At 41.4% G+C, this 19,313-nt stretch overlaps 2 long non-coding RNA genes across 3 annotated transcripts; both read left to right on the forward strand.

Annotated features, from left to right (window-relative positions):
* The first annotated feature begins 741 nt into the window (after positions 1-741).
* LOC123648079 lies at positions 742-1,127 on the forward strand. The gene is made up of 2 exons (XR_006738479.1): positions 742-923; positions 1,028-1,127. It is a non-coding gene; the product is annotated as an uncharacterized LOC123648079 (long non-coding RNA).
* Positions 1,128-5,551: 4,424 nt separating this feature from the next.
* LOC123648080 lies at positions 5,552-14,994 on the forward strand. 2 transcript variants are annotated; one of them, XR_006738481.1, is made up of 5 exons: positions 5,552-5,845; positions 7,223-7,421; positions 7,994-8,094; positions 13,510-13,681; positions 14,832-14,994. It is a non-coding gene; the product is annotated as an uncharacterized LOC123648080 (long non-coding RNA). The 2 variants fall into 2 exon arrangements; XR_006738480.1 differs by lacking the exon at positions 5,552-5,845 and having other exon boundaries at positions 6,755-7,421.
* Positions 14,995-19,313: the final 4,319 nt, after the last annotated feature.

Genomic DNA, 19,313 nt, shown 5'->3' on the forward strand with positions numbered 1-19,313 from the left:
CAAAACTAAACAGAAAGTTAGAGTGAGATAGCTATTTCCCCATATTAAATGCTTAAATGTAGTTTTGAATAAAAGTCATATATACCAATATTTGGTTTTTATTATTTTTTTCAATATTTGGTTTTTAATGTGGTAAATGAGCTTGTTTCTTACTTGTTAAAACTTATGTGTTCTAGATTGAATTGATGACAGTGCTACTCCCAGTGGATAATGTGTATCTAAACTGTTCCTGTGTTAAGTTTTAATACCATGCATAGTAGAGAAACCAGCTCACAGGGGTGACCAGAGGAAATTCAAGGGGATAAAGGGGAAAGGCATGTTGATCTCCAGTGGCTTAGGGGAAAACATACGTACATGCACATGCACATGCATATAATTATGTGTGTGTGTGTGTATATATGTGTATGTATAGTAAAGCAAACTGACAAAATGTTAAAAATTGGGTAAAGGATATATGGGGAATTTTTTATACTATTCACGCAACTCTTCTGAAAGATTGAGGTAATTTCAAACTTAAAATAAAAATAGATGATTATTCTCCTGAGAAGTAACCAAACCGCCAACATGTTTGTATGCTATCATTATTGTAAACATTAATAAAAAGGTAAAAATTATAAACAAATACATTAAGAGCTAATATAATTATTTCCTTGATTTAGCTGGTAGTGTAAACCATAAATTAAAACAATTAACTCGATTACAAATTAAAATTATTATAAAAATAAGTTATCAAAAGAAATACTTAACATTTTTCTACAGCTGAAGAAAAATGTAAAATATCACACGTAGCAGGGTCCTGCTGCTCATGCCTACTACTCAGCTCACACATGCAGCTCTCCATGCGAGTGCTAGACAACACCTGAACTGGTCTATGTCCTTTACAACAGATCCCATGCTTGATGTTGCAACAATATCAAATTACTGTAAGTGTTTCTAGGCACTACCTCAATTTCTATACTTAATTCCTTTTGCATCAGTAACACATGTTGATCAGCATTGGTGTAAGGAATATCATTATCTTTTCCAGGAGACCTTTCTGAATTTGGGACTTGATCTTGGAGGCAATATCAGACAGCGTTGCTAAGAAAGACTGGTTGGTGCATGAAAATAAAGACAAACATGTAACCTAAATGTTTTGGAATTTTATGTTTTACAAATCCAGAGGACAGTTTTTTTGTGTGTGCATCATGACAATACACTACAATTATACAGGATAAGAAAGAAAATAAGGCACATAGACATTCTATTAATATGTCAAACTTTCACTTTCTCCCTCTCCCGACAATTGTTGGAATGTCATCAATGAAGTGTCTCTAAAAGTACTGATCCAAATGTGATCCAAACTTGATTTCTTCAGCAGTGGGATTGTACGTTTGCCAGGGACATGACGAGGGGTTATCTGGCAGTGTTAATGCCCACTTGAGTATTAGTGCTGATTTGTGTTCATGATTTTAAATGTGACCAGTCAGCATGTTTTTGTTTTTGTTTTTATTTTTCCCAGCAACATGCAACTGTTCGGGTGGATTTAAGCAGTACTGAGTTTGCAGGTGAGTGGCACAGAGGGTGAGCTACTCAAGAAAGTTAAAAGTGTTTACAGGAGAATATTTATTTAAAGTGTTGGATGTGGAATATAAGGTGGGCAAAGAAGGAAGATAGTACATGTGGGGGCCTGGTTAAGTGATGGATACTTGAAAAATGATAATGTTGGTGGATTGGAGATCTCAATGACATCAAAGAATTTTTGGAGTGGCTTTTTTTCATTGTGTCTTCTTTGTTCTCTCTAAATTGAAGTATTAAATCTTTCTTGAGCTTGACATTTTTGAAACATATTGGTCACTTATTTTGTAGAATATCTCTCAATTTGGGTTGTCTGATGTATGCTGATGATTAAAATTCAGGTTATGCATTTTTGGCAAGGATACCACAGAAGGGATGTAGGTTCTTAGTATAGCTTATCAGGAGGTACATGATATTTACTTGCTCTATTACTGGTGACAACTTGGATAGCTTGGTTAAGGTGGTGTCTGCTAGATTTCTCCAGTGTATTGCCAGAAAGGGAAAAAGTGGAGAAAAAAAAAAGATACAGATTTCTCCAGTGTAATTTTTCAAAGAGGCCAAGGAGGAAAACTGTGACAAGAAGTGTACTTTGGAAGAAGCAAGGAGAATCTCTGTCTTGCCTCTTGCCTCCAAGATACATGGCAAATGAGGGTGTTAGTGCCCTGCACGTGGAGGTTTTTTCCAGGTTCTTGGTGATAGTTGGGAGAAAAGAATTTCAGGATGCACCACATAAGCCAAGCAAGCGCCAGCTTTTTTTAAATTGAAAGCTAAAGTGCACTGTCCAGAGAGCGGACAAGCAGGCTCAAAAAGAGCAGCTGTATAACAACAATAACGAGGAGGGGAAAAAAAAGCAGCTGCACTGGAAAGTAGTTTTTGGTCTTTTGAAGTCTTCCTATAATAATTGAAGGGAGGAATATTCAAGGCTAAGGGGTTGGCTTTTACTAAGAATTTGGGTAGTAATTCCTAGAATTGGGTTCCCTCTCATTTTCATACTTTATATATATGGTTGTTTTGGAATGGTCATGGTGATTTCAAGGGCAGGGAAATTTTCAAACCACAATGTAAATGATATTATAATTAGCCAGAGTTCACGTAAGGTGACAGAGATAGCTGACAAGCTGGTTGAAGCTGGTTCTTGTCTGTGGTTATCAACTCTCTGGTTATAACACCTGCACCCAATCTTTAAGCCTCTGCATCCAGTCTCAGCCCTGTCTCCTAGTCTCCTACTCTGGGGAAGACTAGAATACCAGAGAGTTTACTGCTGACAGAATCTGATTAAAGAGGGCCCAGTGGAAGAAATGAAAGATTGGGTCAGATTAGGGGGGTGTATAGGCCAGCATGGGGAGGGGTAGGTAAGAGACCATAATGACAGATCCTCTGGGGGCTTGGACCGCTGGTGGTGGCTAAGGTGAAAGGGTTGTGAGGCTTGATGAGATTAGGCTGGTCGTCTCTTAGACTTGTTCCTCCAAGTGTGGTTCTGGGAGCAGTAGCATCTGCCTTACCTGGGAGCTCATTAGACATGTAGAATTCAGGCCCCACCTCAGACTTTCTGAAGCAAATTTACAATTTTAACAAGATCTCCAGGTGATTTGTAAGCATCTTAAAGTTTTAAAAGCACTGTCTTAAGAGAATTCTGAGCAAACACTTTAAGAGGCAGCTATGCTGCTGGCTTGTCACTAATGTCAACAGCCTATGCGCCAGAGTATAGCATCAGTGAGTCAAGCAATCTGCCGTTCTTGGCCAACAGGAGAAGTAGCTTTCTGATTCTGCATTTCCTGATCATGAGAGAGGTAGCAGCTTCCTTGGTGGTTGTACGGTGTGGTTTGGCACTCATTCCTGGAAGCTCAATCTACACCCTGTTTCTGTAACCCTTGCAATGATTCTGTGAGCTCTACATACCCACAAACAAATCTCTTTCTGCTTAAAACCACCTGGACTGGATTCTGTTGTCTGCAACTAAGAACTTTGACCACTATACTTCCTCTCTCAAAGTGAGTAGACACGGCAATACACCATGATTAGATGAAATGGGCAGCAACCTGTGGGTGTGCCTTGGTTGATTCTCTCCTAATGGGACCACAGACAAAGCAATTTTGAGAGATGGGATCCAGCAAGTTCATAGGAGGGAGACAATTGGATTCCGCTGCTGAACTGCCCTCACTCCTGTAGCTGCCCTCCACATGTGACTTTCTCAAGAATCAACACTGTTTATACGGCACAATGAGGTCTTTTTTATAGTGAGTGAATTGTGGATAACACAATACCATATTATAGTATTTTTAATAGGTAAAGCATTTATTATAGAATTGATATGCACCAAAAATTAGAATTTTTTTAATGGAAATGCCAATAGGAAGGCCATTAAAAACTTGAGTGAAATTGTCAGGAATTGGGAGGGTTGTATGTGCTGTTACTAGAGACAGACATGCCCTACTCCCATCTATTTCCTGCCAGAGAAATCAGTATTCTGACTTCTAATAGTATAGTTTAATTTTGCCTGTGTGTTTTTATGATATGTAAATAAAATCTATAGGATGCATTCTTTTGCATTGGACTTCTTTAACTCAGCATTTTGTATGTGAGATTCGTTCATGTTGTGTGTAGCTATAGATTGCTTTAGTATACCACTGTGGCATTTCTCTGTATACAATGTATAGTGTGGGCAGTTCTGTCCAAAACTAGTTCCTCTTATGTAGTGTGGGTAAATTCTCCTTGACATTTTCTCCATCTCGTTTAGGACCCACTTGTCTTACTCCCTTTGAATGATAATTTGATAGCTGAGTATTGCTTTACCTTCATTTTTCTGTATACCAACAGTACATGTTCACTGTGGAGAGGAGGGTGTGGTGGGCAGGGTCAGCTCTTTTGGAACCAACTGCAGCCATTGGTGGGAGTCCTGAGCTTTCGTTCTCTTCTGAGCCATTGACATGTCCTGCTGGGACTCATCCCCCCCAGCCATTGGTGTGTTCCACCCCAGGGGCTTCACCTGTTCCCCCAGCTCAACCCAGGTCCTTGGAGGAGGCCGGGCATCACTTCTGCCTCTGGCAAGTCTGCCATGGGGGATTCCGCAGTTGAGAGTTTTCCTCAAAATGTTTCCTTCTGAATTTTCTTCTTGTTTTCTTGGCCTCTGTTTTATTCTTATATTGCCACTTTTGAATATTGGGTATTAAAAACATTTTAAAACTTTATTTCTTCAGTATTGGAGACGGAATAGTCTGTGATCTTGTTTTCCTCTGTTATCTTTGCCTTTTAATAGCTTTTATGTTTAGCTGCAGCAGATGCAAGTGAAAGCAGTTTACAACAAGAAACAAAATTGTGGAAACTCATTCTAGCCAGATTCTAAGATGTTCACTATTTTGCCAGAAGGTGGTAGCAAAGTTACAATCAGACTTTGGGTAATGACTTTTCAAATTGTCAGCACTCAGTAAAAACCAAACCAAACCAAACCAAACCAAAAGATGAGAACAAACTAGGAAAACAAAGAAATGTCACCTGTTTATTTAACATATGATTTTTATCTGCTAAGTCATGTTTTTAGAACTCAGTATGATTTAAAGGAAAAAAAAGGTCATAGAGTAAATACAGTTCATACCTCTTAAGTTTGATAAAATGAATGATTATTAAAAAATTCTTTAAGCGTCAAAGGCTCTTTATCAAACTGAATTTCTACCCTGTCAATAGTACTCTCTACTGGAAATTGGAAATTGGAATTGGAGATTGGAAATGAAAATAAAATTAATGGTAAACTAAAAAATGTATAGTGTTCTATAAATTTTCACAATGGTATGCCATTTGGTATCAAATTACATTATTCAACACATTCTCCCAACAGGAAAATTACTAAAATCTAATTAAAATAATTAAAACATTCTCTGTTGAGACTATCATGATTAATTTATAAAATATTAGAGTAAAGAGATGAGAAGAACCTAAATAAATACTTTGTTTTCTTGCTCCTATTTTCCTTCCCATTCAGGTTGTTTTCAGCATTCCTTCACTTCCTATCCCACTGTTGCCCACCAAATGCACCCTCCAGTTCATTGATTCATTTATCACTTACCGTTTACTGAGCCTACTATTTGCCAGGCGCTGTTTGGATGCCAGAGAAATAGCAGTGAGCAAAACAAATAAGGAACCTGCTGTGATGGACGTGCATTCTGGTGCAGGGCTATCCGACAGAACTTTCTGAGATGACAGCGGTTGTACTGTGCTGTCCAATTTAGTAGCCACTATCCACATGTGGCCACTGAACACTTGAAATGTGGCTAGTGGCCTTGGTATTGGACAGGTAAGTTGTAGTGGCTGAGGCAGACTGCTAAACAAATACATTAGAGCATTCAGCAAATGGCTAAGCAAATACATTAGAAACTTTTGGAAAATAAGTGATACAAAAAAATTAAACTGGATAATGTGATAGTAACATGGGGAGGAGGGCAATGTTAGTTCCAGTGGCCAATGAAGGACTTTACAGGGACAACAACTGAGGTGAGACCGAATGACAGAAGCCAGTTGTGGGATGAAATGGAGACAATAGTGTTCCAGGCAGAGAGAGCCACTGGTGCAGGAATAAACTTGTTTTGCAGGAACAGAAAGAAAGGCAACATGGTTGGAGTGTGGTGAGGAGAGTTAGGAGTCAGGGCCTCGTAGGCCATGACAGAGAATTAGAATAAAATCTGAAGTATTGTGGGAAGCCGTTGGAGGCTTCAAAAAAAAATTGAGATAAAACTCATATACCATAAAATTACCCTTTAAAAGTATACAATTCAGTGGTTTTTAGTAGATGGTTGTGTAACCATCACCACTATCTAATATCAGAACATTCTCATCACCTCAATAAGAAGTTTTCAAGGATCATTTATGTTGTAGCATTTACTAGTTCTTTATTCCTTTTTATTGCCAAATAATATTCCACTGTATAGATATACCACATTTTCTTTATTTTTAAGTTGATGGGCTTTTAGTTTGTTTCCACCTTTTGACTGTTACGAGCAATGCTGCAATAGACATTTGTGTACAGGTATTTTTTATACATGTATTTTCAGTTCTCTTGAGTATATACCTAGAAGTGGAATTGTTGGTAACTCTGGTAAATGCTGCAACATAAATGATCCTTGAACACTATGCTAAGTGAAAGAAGCCAGTCACAAAGTTCACATACTGTATGATTCCATTTATATGGAATGGCTAGAGTAAGCAAACCCATACAGATAACTAACACAGTTATCATATGGTAACATATGGTAACTCTTAATATTTTGAGCATAAACTAAAAATAAAATTCTAATCCCCTTTGCTCACAACCAACTAAACAGACCCATTATTGGCCAAGGGGACCCAAGAAAAATCTTAAAAATTGAGTTCCTGGCCATGATGGGATGAGAGGTTGGACATGCCTAGTTATACTCTGACCCTTTTGAGATTTAAACACACAACTAATCAGCATTAATGTTTAAAATAGAGATCATAAGTCTGACAGAATAGATTATTCATGGCAATAAGATGCCAAATTATAAATAGGACCTAAGGCCATGCCAGGCAAGGGTTAAGTCACACACCCCTACACTTACAGAGTAAACTATATTTTAACTGCCACAAGATTTTTCTTTTTCTCTAGCAGCTAAACAAGCACTGGCCTTGAGATAAGCAATACTAAAACAATTTGCAGCTCTTCTACCGCAGAGGCTGACTAACTGACGCCCCCTTCCATAAGCAATAGCTACAGTTTTGATTGGACAAGAGACTGATTTCAGTAACTTACTCCTGATAAGAGACCAACCATGGGCTGGTTCTGGTTGGTTTATAGAGGTGGCACACTTGAATGCCTTTGTGTCCTGAAAGGATCTTCTGATATACAGGGCCTAACGGTAAGACATTTAAATGTTAGGTGTCCACCCCAAGGTAAACATGGGTCATGTGTAACATGCATGTTTGTTCAATGCACAGGCATTAGGAATCCCCCTTTTGTTAATATTCATAGCTCCTCTTGTCACCTGTTAAATATGTATACTTGGTCAACCCATTTAGCATAAATCCCCAGCCCCTCCTCCTTTGAAGTGCCTGTTTTTAGGCTCTGCTAGAGGTTGTGCTTCCCAGCTTGTCAGAGTGACCACCTGGCAGGCTGCAGCCCTTTATAAGAAATAAACCTCTCCTTTCCAAATTTATAAACTGTGTGATTTTTTTAAGTTAACATGAGGAACTGCCAAACTGCTTTCCAAAGTGGCTGTACCATTTTACATTCACACCAGAAATGTATGTGAATTCCAACTTTTCTACATCCTTACCAACTCTTATCATCTGTCTTTTTGATTATAGTCATCCTACTATAGTACTCACTTTTAACAAGGAGTATAACAGATATTTTTAAGTCTTTAAGATTTTCAGAGGATAAGCCTATTACCTAAAACCTTATATAACATGAGATTTTAAAAATTTTCAGTGAAACCTAGTCTACTTTCTGCTGTCAATCAACAAACAAGTTTCTGGTGACTGGATTCCTCTATGCTCAAGACACGAAGGCAAGAATCAGTCCCATACAAGGTCTGTCTTTTCTTTTACTCTTCATGGTTTTTCTTCAGGGCTGACCAATTAATCCTGGGGTTTGATGAGCAGAGTAGGAAGGGCACATGCCTTTTAGCTAGGTAAAGAGAAACAAAGAAGTCTAGTTGTTTAGAAAAACTGGATCAAAGTTTTCAGACAACTTATCTCGAAGGATTACCTTCTAAGATACACTTTTCTAGCTCCAATATTCACTTAATTTATGTAGGAAACTCACAGGCCAACCAGTCAAAACTCGCAACTGACCCAGGAATTGTTTCTTTTACCTGCTTGTCAGATCGAGTTTTTGTTTTCAAGATAAATTTTTAAAAGCAGTTTTAGGTTCACAGCAAAATTAAGGGGAAGATATGGAGATTTCCCATATACCCTCGGCCCCTACACATGCATAGCCTCCCCCATTATCAACACTCCCCACCAGAGCGGAATATTTGATACAATTGGTGGACCTGCATTGGCACATCATAATCATCCAAAGCCCAGAGCTGACATTAGGCTTCACTCTTGCTGTTGTACGTGCCGTGGGTTTGGACAAATGTATAGTGACATGTATCTACTATTACAGTGTCACACAGAGTATTTTCACTCCCCTAAAATCCTCTGTGCTTCACCTATTCCTCCCTTACTTGCCCCCAGCCCCTGGATTGGCTTTCTGTTTGAACATTTGAAGCAGTAGGAGGTCACTATGACTTCATGAGACGATTCTATTTTTGGAAATGTTTTTCAAATGACTCTCTCTATATTGAGCTATAGTTTTTTGCTCCATAGGGTCACCCTAGTTTATGCTTTGGGAGCTAAAAAGGTAAGATCTACTCTTCTTTTCACATGAGGACCTGTCACAAAACCCACGAATGTCCTGGATAGAGTCCACCCAGGTTGTCCAGGAGGTGGCATGGAGGAAATCTCCCTGCAGGGCTGCCCCTTGGCTGGTGCATTTCTCCCTGGAGACTTTCTTGCTAATTATGGCTGTCACTACTTCCCTGGCATTATGGGGAGCCATGCTGACCACCCCCCACCCCAACACATCAGTGTTACTGCCCATGTCCCTTAATTCCCTAGAGCACTGCCAAGACCAAGAGTAATTCCCTGCTACTATTCAGAAGTTTTTGGTAGACAGTGATTTGCAACCATGTCTCCCACTTGCTCTTTGGAGGCCTCAGGCCCATTCTATCCACACAGGAGGCCAAGGAACAGGGAGGAGCGTGCTCAAAGGTTTTATTCCAAACCCACTTCTCTTTCAAATTCTGTCTTGCTTCCATCCCCCTCAAAGCTTCTGGCTGAGGCCACCACAGCGTGATCAATCCATCCAAAGGAAGAGGCAGACTCAAGCCTCTGGCTTGGTAGTGCTTCACAGACCTGGGGGTTCAGAGGAGATGGGAACGTCCTCCTTGGGGGAGGCTAAGAGTGGAGTGAGGGAATGAGTCAGCCTGCCCACCCCCACTCTTCTCAGTCACGTCATAGTTCCTCTGATTTGGCAGGGACAAGGCAAAATCCACTTAGAAAACCTATCACAGTGGAGTTGCTGTTTCCAAAAGGAAAATAAATAATGAAATGAAAAGATGAAGCAGAGAATTGAGTAAAGAAAATATTTATGTATTTTCTTTTTACATGTGTCTATGGGGGGGGCGCCGTGAAAGATACAGGGTGGGAAGGAGAAGCGTGTTAATAAATACAGTATCTCTCAGTGAGGGTTTCAATTCAGCCCTGCCTTTGGCAGGAGTGGACTTGGAAGATTTCTTTTAGCCTTAAAATTCTGTAATTCTATTTTCACAGAACAGAATTCCACAAACTCCTCTGGCAACAGAACTTCAATTTCCAATGTTTCACAAGTCTTAGAGTGAGGAAATTTCGTGGAAATCTTCAGAAAATAAGCTATAATCCATGGTACACTTCCAAGCATGTGCACAAGGCAAGGTTCCTTCAGGGTACTGGGATGTGCGCTGTGAGGAGGGCCAAGTATTAAAGAATGCTTCTCTGCGTCAGTGAACTCAATAAATGCGAATTCTCAGCCCAGCAGCTGGAATGTTTTAAGGGAAAGTTGAAAACTTCTGAAAATGAAACTCAAGAGGTTGCATGTGCTTTGCTTCAGAGTTGCAGGGACTCCCTGAAGTCAGGAGTGGGGCGACAGCTCTCAGGGACGTAGGATACAGTGTGAGTGCCCAGTGGCTAGTATAGAGGCCCTGCCTCGACTCCAGCGCATTGCAGGGACCAAGTCTGCCTTTCAAGACATTAGGGAGCTTTAGAATGCCTTAGAATTCATCCACATGGTTTCAATGTATACTCCTGGCGTTTGCTTTCAGAAATGACCCCACGCTTTCATAAGAGGAGAACTTTGTTTGCCTGTGTAGTGTTGTCTTCTTTACAGTGTCCTCACTGTGATATAAACACAGGACTTGGAGTCAGGAGATCTGGATTTGAGTCTTGGATCTGCCACTTATTGGCAGTGAGGCCTTTGTCAAGTTGTTTAACTTCTCAGAGCCTCAATTTTCTCAGCTGTGGAAAGGGGATGATATTAGTAATAGTATTATTGAGGGATACATGAAATGAATGTTTATCCTATAGGAGGATATATAATAGATACTGTATAAAGGATTAATCTTTCTTTTCTGCTTTTCAGTGAGCTAGGATAATAGAGTAAGACAAGCAGCTAATCAAACAAACTCAATATGTAACATAACCAGCGATATTCCCATATACACCGGTGTTCATGAACTTATCCTCCAACTCCTCCTTGGTTGGAACTTGTTTTATACTTACCCAGAAGGATTTGAGAGAAGAGGTTTTGGTTATATTTTAGGAGCAGGAGGCGACAGTAGCCAAGGAGCTTCCGTTTCAAGCATTTTGATGGAAGCACAGCACTGCCCTACTGTAGGAAACCACGGGCTCTGTGCAGGCGGCATTGTAAAGCAAGTCTGCCTTTGATCTCTTCTTTTCCCTGAGCACTCCGCTGTGCCTTTGGGGCTGTCCCCATGCTGCTATTGCTTCTTGAGGGTCACTGCCTTCCACTGGTGTCCCATTCAGACCCTGGCTTCCCTCAGTAAAAGGCCCAAGAACAACCCATGCCCGCTTCATAGAAATGTCTTTTGTCTTTTTCTCTTAATGGCTTACTCTGTTTTCTAGGCTAGTATGTGGAATACATATTGGCACAGGTTAGCCCGGCAAGTGAGGAGAGGTCTATGTATCATGTCTCCCAGGTTCCCTCTCCGCTTTCCGACAGATCCCCTCTGTGGTCTCAAGCGAGTTGAAGGCAAGATGGCAAACAAGTAGGGAAGGAAGGCTCTGAAGATCTGTCATCTTGTCTGCTCTTAAGTTCAACATGTAAATGACTTTTCTGTGATTTTCTGTGCAGTGGTCACTGGGAGTAGAAGAGGGAGGAAGAAAACTTGGGGTGTTTGTTTGGCCTGACCAGCTTCTCTGCTCAGTAAGCTATGGAGTACTTGTGGCATGGAGGGGCTACCTGAACAGCTTCTACAATGAAGATGCCTGTTCTTATCCCAGGGAAAATAAAATAGACCAACATTTGCATGTGATTAACAAAATCTCTCAATCTTAGAAATCTCTCAATCAGGAAACCAATCTTTCTTGGTCAAGACCAGAACTGTCCAATAGAACTTTATGCTATAGCTATTTGTTGCCCCCTAAATTTTCATTATAAGACCCCAAATCATAGCACAGGAATACATCTCAAAATAACAACACAAACATTTCAATAAAAGGGATGGATGTGGGGAAAATGATTTAGTTGGTTACAGAGATGTCAGTCATCTTAATGAATAATCATTCCTCTGTTAGGTGATATCAGTTATTACATATCCAATTTAATCCATTGTTTTGATTTACAAGGGTTAGAGACAGCTTTCAAATTACCAAAAGTAAAGATCATTGTACAGAAAGTATCCGTTTTATTAATTCAACACTGCAAAAAATTGCTATATCTTAAAGTTCAAGTCTCTTTAACTTTCTGTATTGTCACATTGTACTTACTGTGTGTTTTTTCGTTCAGATACTTCAAGAAAAATGGTCTATTTGCATTTCAAATTCCTGAATTATGCTTTAGTTATGATTCAGATGTTCTGCTGATTGTCTTAAGACTGCTGTTTTATGATTTTTTTTGACATGATGCCAGGAACATTATATAAAAAAAGACAAAACCCAACAGATTGAGAAACTCGAGTCAAACTGAGGCAAGCATGAGCAAACTTCATCCAAATGAGGAAGGAACTCAGAGTTTTCATCAGATATTTCAAAAGTCTGGGTTTTTGTTTTGTTAAATTTCATTGCATGAGCCAACATTTATTGAGTGACTATTGCATAGCCTCTATTATGTGCCCTTGGGTTGGCATATGGGGATAAATTCAAATTCTCATTTTTGCTCTGGGCCGGTTTGAAATTCAGAAATACCATCATTGACATTTTCTTTTGAAGTTCAAATCAATTTAACATATACTGACTGGGGGCCTAGTGTGTTCCATGTGACAGTCAATGATTTGAAAATCATTATAGGATACAAAATGAAATATGTAGCTTATTGAGCAATGCTATAAGATACCACCGAGGTGTTTATAGATACAAGAATTAAACTCTATCTCAGAATGCTGATGTTTTCTGGAAAAGGAAATGCTGTTAAACCACAAACATGCTATCATCTTTCAATAGCGGGTCCCTTCCCCCTTGGAGCCTTGGAGCATGTACTGTGCTTTGTTCAGACCAGTACTGAGTTTGCTGAGATGCCTTTTCCCCCAGTGTGATCAGTGTTTGGGAGAACTCACATTAGTGCATGAATACATTAAGTTTTAATGGGCACTCAGCACAGGGCAGGATTGCTCTGGGACTTGCTTTCTTTTATTTCACATATTAGATCATTTCATTTAGGAAATAGTAGTGCCTATTAAGTAATTACCTCTCACTCTCAATTTTATAATCAATAGTAACCAGATCCTTCAAGGTTAATGCTAGAAAGAGAATTTCCTGGGGGCGAGGAGCAGCAGAATCTCATATCCTTGATGTTTGTCCCTCAAGGGTCACTGTCCTATGGGGGATGTCTGCCATGTTCCCCTGCCACCACCTCCACTCTGGGTGGGGGATCATCACTTCCCTGTTAACAAAGCTGGCCTAAACAGGGAAGCATGGCCTCTCACTCATGCTCTGTATAGCACAGCCAAGCCAAGTTATGTTGTTTAGGAGAGGCTTTCCTGAAAGGTACAATGTAACCAAAGGCAGAGCGTTACTGACTGCAGCAGGGAGCACAGTAACCTTTGGACACATCTGCCCTGTTTATGGTTCACTGGAGTGAGCTTCCTCACTCCCCAGCTCCTGCGACTCTAACGACACCTAAACCTTCCAAGTCCTGTCCCAAGAGAACGCCTAAGCTCTTTTCCCCTATTTCCTGTTTTCCCCCAGCTGGTTACACAAGCAGTGACCACCTACCCCTCTTCAGAGGAGGAGGCCACAGTCGGCCATGGAGGCAGAAGCTCAACATGGTAAACATGTCAGAATGCCCTCAACATTTAGTAACAGGATGGCCATTTCCTGGGAGTCATCATTATCTTGTACCCACGGATGTGGCTAAAGGGTGAGTCATCTTTGTCTCTCCAGTGTTCAGGATTAAGCACCAAGATGTGCTGGGTACCCCTTGTGGAATAAATTGTTCACGTGTCATCTTTCTATCTGAGCCCTAGAAGATCTTCCCTTTAAACTTCCATCTAGTCACTCTTACATCATTCTTCCCACCAAATGGCAGACATCCAGTGGCCCCAATAAAGATACCAAAAGGGACGAGACTGAATAATTATAACAGAGCTTATCTGGATAATCTATTTTTCCTAATTGCTAAATAACATCAGACAATGTGAAAATCCATCCTAAAACCCCTAGAGGCTTACCCTTAGTTGCAAGCAATAACAAAAGAACTAAAAATATATAATTGCACTTAGACATTATGAGCATCCAATCTTTTGTGACATTTTAATAAAACCAGTTTTTCATACATACATTTTAGTCTACTACACAAAAATCAGTAGAAAAGTTTTTAGTGCAGTAAAGGAGAATCTTAGTGATAAAAACCAAAGTTTTATTTATTTTCCTAAATTAATTGAATTAGTTTCCTGCTGCCACTCTTCAAAGCAGGTCCCTACCTTAGATCTGGGGAGATGATGCCAGTGTCCAGTCCAGCTCCTGACTCTCAGTGCTCAGGATCCTCTCTGGACATTTTCCTGAAGAACTTAGACCCATTTTCTAAAAGAGAAAACTATAGAAACTTAGAGCACTGTGTTCTGATCCGAGATAAATGTTCAAAAGGAGTATTTTTTTAAAATAGACAATGATATAAAAGGTCAGGAAAACAAACTCAGTTTTTCTTTGAAAGTTTTTAATTTCCACGGTTCCAATTTTAGGTATTTGAGCATGATGATAGCTCTGAGCAAAACCTCAGTCCATTGATGTCCTGGAATTAGAACAAGCCTCTCCATCATTCATTCATCCAACGCGTTTATCAAAGGCCACCTGTATGCAATAGCAGTGTACCAGATAGGTCCTGAGGGGTGCAGGACAGGCAAGGGGCACTCTCCTTGCTTCCGAGGGTTTACAGTCAGGACCCACACTGGGGAGAACAGTTCCCTCAAGGAGCCCACAGCAGGTGGTTCAGCGCAGTGGCCGTGGTGGGCAGAACGGAGGCTGTGCACCTTAGAGAAGTTTGCAACAAAGTGGGCTTTTGTGTCTTGCAGGACCTGAGCCACTGGGTGATTTACAGCTATGTGAAGTTGGATGTGAAGGAGAAAATATGGCTGCACAGATTCCTGGGTTCAGCAGGAGATGGTTAAGAAAGATGGAAAGAAAGTTATTTAGATGACTCAATAAAAAGAGGAAATGGGAACCCAGGCTTCTTGACCAAACATGGCTTATTCACAGGATGGGGCTGGGGGAGGAGAAGGTGGGGAGAAATGCACGCACATGAACATCAGTGCAGATGCATAAGAGTCCAAACGGCAGATGGAATTGACTGGAAAGGGAAATCCTCAAGATGAGTGCCATCGGAAGGGGCTGACGGTTTAGAAAGGCTGTAACACAGTGCCTAATGAGTCTAGAGCAGCTCTCCTGGAAAGACTCACAGGACTTCGTGATGTTATCAAATTAATTTTTATTAAGTCTATAACACTCTAAAACACTTTCTAATCCTTATGATCTCCCTTCTGCTATTAATTTATCCCATCTGTCTCTAGACTGTCCACGGGAAACCCCCCCCCCCCCAATTTAACATTCCTTTGAGTCTTCAAGGCTTAGTTAATTCTTATTTTATCTGTGAGCGGGCAGTGTTTAACGCAGTCGGTAGATGTCACTGTTAAGGTGTCCACCCCACAAGCCCTTAGGTCAAAAGCTTCAGGTTCCCTTTGACGGATTAACTCCCTACTTGGTTGGCTCTGTAAGGTCCACAATCTGTGCATAGTATTTACTTAAGACTGTGGTGTAGACACCTCTCCATTTCAGGGATGACGTTAGAGACATGATTTGCCTGGGGTCTGTGATCACTGCTTTCACCGGCCTCTGGCTGTAGCACATTGCCTCATGCACTAAGAAGCCACAGTTGCCCTTCAAGGCTGATTCAATGGCATTTAATGGTATCTAACCCTGGCTCACTGCCCTCTGGATTTAGATCTTTAAGTTGTGGCCAAAATCTTAGCTCTGAAGATGGAGACGGGATCAGGTACCACATGGTCCTGAGCGCAGGAGCCAGCCTGAATGTGTCCTGTCACTTGATAGCAGACAGACAGTCTTCATCAGCTACTCAGGACTCCAGGCGCCAGGAAGTAAGTTGAGGTCAGGGAGTTTGTTTTATCTACTGATTTGGAAAAATATTTAGCCTCCCTGGAACAGGGATGTGCATTCCGTGTGCCTGAAGCCATGAAATTTGGCAAGTCCCATATCAGATGCCTAAAACTGTTATACAACTCAGTCTAATTTAGATTGTAAGGCTGCCAGAGGGAACCAGGTCTCTCCCTTGGTCCAAAAGTCCCCTCTGACAATTCTTAGGCCCCAACAATCAATATCAATCAATAATAATAATCATCATAATAATGATATCTGTTTCCCAGATTTGAGCTACAGTTCAAGACCCACAGTTTTGGATAATCAGAAGTTAGAATTTGGCCCAGAGGGACATGTGAATGACTTGTGCAATAATTTGGCCATCTTACAAATGAAGACAAAGGTATCTGACAATGTGAATTAGAATGAAAACATCTCCCAAGCTAGTATTTCTTCTGCAATTGGCTCTGACTACCACACAAGGAAAGTCATCTTTCTTGTAATTTTGCACTGAAGAGGCCATTGAATGTCTGACAACTTTCCTTCAAATTTGTTTTTAGAAACCTTAATTCTGCTACTTAGTTTTGTATGGTATATGTGAACCCGCAAGGGCAAGCACTTAAAGCTGTGTTTTCTGGGAAAATTACACTTAAAATGGAAAAGCAAACTCAAAATCATTGTGTCTAGAACTTACCTTTGAAATGACTAATGACGACTGTGTTGTGTATGTGTATATAGGTACATACATGTGCAGAACTGTTAAAAGATATTCAAGCAGATCTAGATTCAACTTGATCCTTTGGTTTTCTCCTCTAGGTTTTCTGTTCATCACACCAAAGTGTATTCATGGAATGTTAATTTTGCAGAATAGGAAAAAAAGATCACAGGAGAAAAAGGGAACCGTAGTTAAATAAGTTGAGAAATTCAAATGGCTTTTTAATTGTAGGGTCCCTCAGAGCCTTTAAAATATTAAAATATAATTGGACTCAAAAAGGGAGCAACATATAAATGAAAATGCAATTAATATCTAAGAGGTGACCAAACTTACTCAACTTTGGAAATGTTTTTTCATAGAGCATCTCGTGGAATTTAGGAATTTAGGGAGATATGACTACATTCCTCAGGACTCTTCTGGTTGCAAATAATAGAGACCAAGCACCAGCTTAGGCAAAAAGAGGAAACCATTTGCTCTGGTAACCAAATCAAAGCCAGGACAAGGGTGGAGATAGCCTCATGGACAACTGGAGTAGCTTATAATAGTTAATATTTATTGTGAGGTGACCATGTGCCAAGCACTGTTCAAGATGCTTCACATGCATTCATTCATTCAATCCCCACAGCAGTGCCATGAGTTAAGCACTATTATTATCTTCTTTTTACAAAAGAGGAAACTCAGATTCAAAGAGGTAAAGTTTCCCGAGGTTACCCAGGCAGTCTGGCTCTGAGCCCACATTTGGAACCACTAGCCTTGTGCTTCTCCTGGGACTTTTATGCTGTCAAAGTTTATTTTCTCTGTGTAACTCTGGCATTCTTGGGTCTATTGAATTCTCTTCAACCAGCTCTACCCATGAGCTTAGAGACCTGGCTCCCACTTCCCAGCCTGCCCCCTCACCTCCTTCCCAGGAAAGGGCTCCTCCCCTCCAATTCCTATTAAAAATATTCTGGTGAAGGCCCATGATCAGCTCCTGGAGTGAAGTCGTGTGTCCCATCTTGGGATGAGCACCAGGGTGGAGGGGCAGTTGGGGTGTTCTGGCCAGCTCAGCTCACAAACCAGGAGAGTGGGGGGCTGTGAGGAACCACCGTGTTGACACCCACTATGGCCTTGTGGTCAGATGGTCTCAGTGGAAGCGTTTCTTTGAAAGAAAGAAGGTGTGTTTTCCAGAAGAATGGGCCTGGAGCACCAATATTCCAAACACACTCAGGGAATTTTAGAATCAAATGAGATATGTGTGTAGAGAGGCCAGCATGGTTCCTGGCACTGGAATAGGTCGTTGATTCATCATAGCTACTCTTCTAGGCGGGCTGCAGAAGAGAAACCTTCCTTTTAATGTGGGGATGCTAAACTAAGCAGGTGGGAGAACTAGCCAGGAAGGCAGCTTTGCATAGCAAGTCCCAGAGTTGAAAAAGACCTGGCTGCCAGGTCAAGGTCTAGGTCTGAGAGGTCAGGCCAAGCTGGCAGACAAACAAAACAAGGTCAGGGAAGGGCAGCAGGAGCCAAATGTGTCATAAAGCATAGACATGTTCATGGAACAGGCCAGGGGTCAAGCCAGAGGCCCAGTTTCAGTGAGAGGGCACAGGGTCCAACCAGGCAGAAAGTCCAGCCCAAAGCAAGGTCTGGATGAATGTATTTGGGCTGGAGTGCAGATTCCCAGCCTGGCAGAGGTCAGGGAGCTGTCAGTCCTCAGAGACAGAACAGGGAGACAGAGGTCAATGCCTCTGATTCCAAAATAAGGAAGCAAGTGTGTACCAAGTGGATCAGGGGTTGACTGTGGAGCCAAGTGATGCCAGAGAGAATTTCCTCCAATCGCCAGAAGAGAAAGTCAACACAAACAACACATTGATTTCCTCCAGCCAATGATACCCACATATTCCAAAGGTTAGCGCTGACTACTTGCAGGACCGGGTTGCCGAATCCCAGATGGGGCATGCCGTGGGCACTTGCCATCCCACAGCCTCAGTTCTGACGGGAGGTCTGCTTCAAGCCTGTCTTTCCCCTGCCTTTCGCATTAGCCGGCTCTGTTCTCAGGATGAGTGAGGAGCAGTGTGTTTGTGCCTCCTCTTTTGCGATTACCCACACAAAAGCATGGATCCTCACCCACCTTTGTTGTTGTTAGTTTCTACTGCTGCTGTAACAGATCTCTACAAACTTAGTGGCTTAAAACAATGCAAAATTATTATTAGTCCTAGAGGGCAGGACTCAAACATAGGTTTTACTAGGCTAACATCGAGCTGTCCGGAAGGCTGTGTTTCTTCTGGACACCCTTTCCCTGTGCTTTCCAGCTCCTAGAGCTGCCTGCGTTCCCCAGCTCGTGGCCCCTTCCTCCACCTTTGACGGCAGCAGCGTAACATCTTCCAACCTCTCTCTGACCTGGGCGCCTGCCTCCCTCTTGTAAGGACCCTTCTGAGTACACCCTTCCCCCCTCCCTTGTAATCCAGCATAACCGCCTCATCTCAAAGTCCTTAGCTTAATCATGCCTGCAAAGTCCCTTCTGCCATGTGGGGAAACATCCACAAGTGTCAGAGATTAGGATGTGGAAATCTTTGGGGGACCATTAATCAGCCCACCACAGTTGTCACGTTCACCTTTAAACCCGCAGACAGCTTTGCTGTTGGATATTTGTACACACACATCCACAGTGTTCCATATCCATTGGTCTGTTCCAGGTTTTATAAGCACCTGCTTA

Source organism: Lemur catta, chromosome 12, assembly GCF_020740605.2.
Source record: "Lemur catta isolate mLemCat1 chromosome 12, mLemCat1.pri, whole genome shotgun sequence".
Lineage (NCBI taxonomy): Eukaryota > Metazoa > Chordata > Mammalia > Primates > Lemuridae > Lemur > Lemur catta.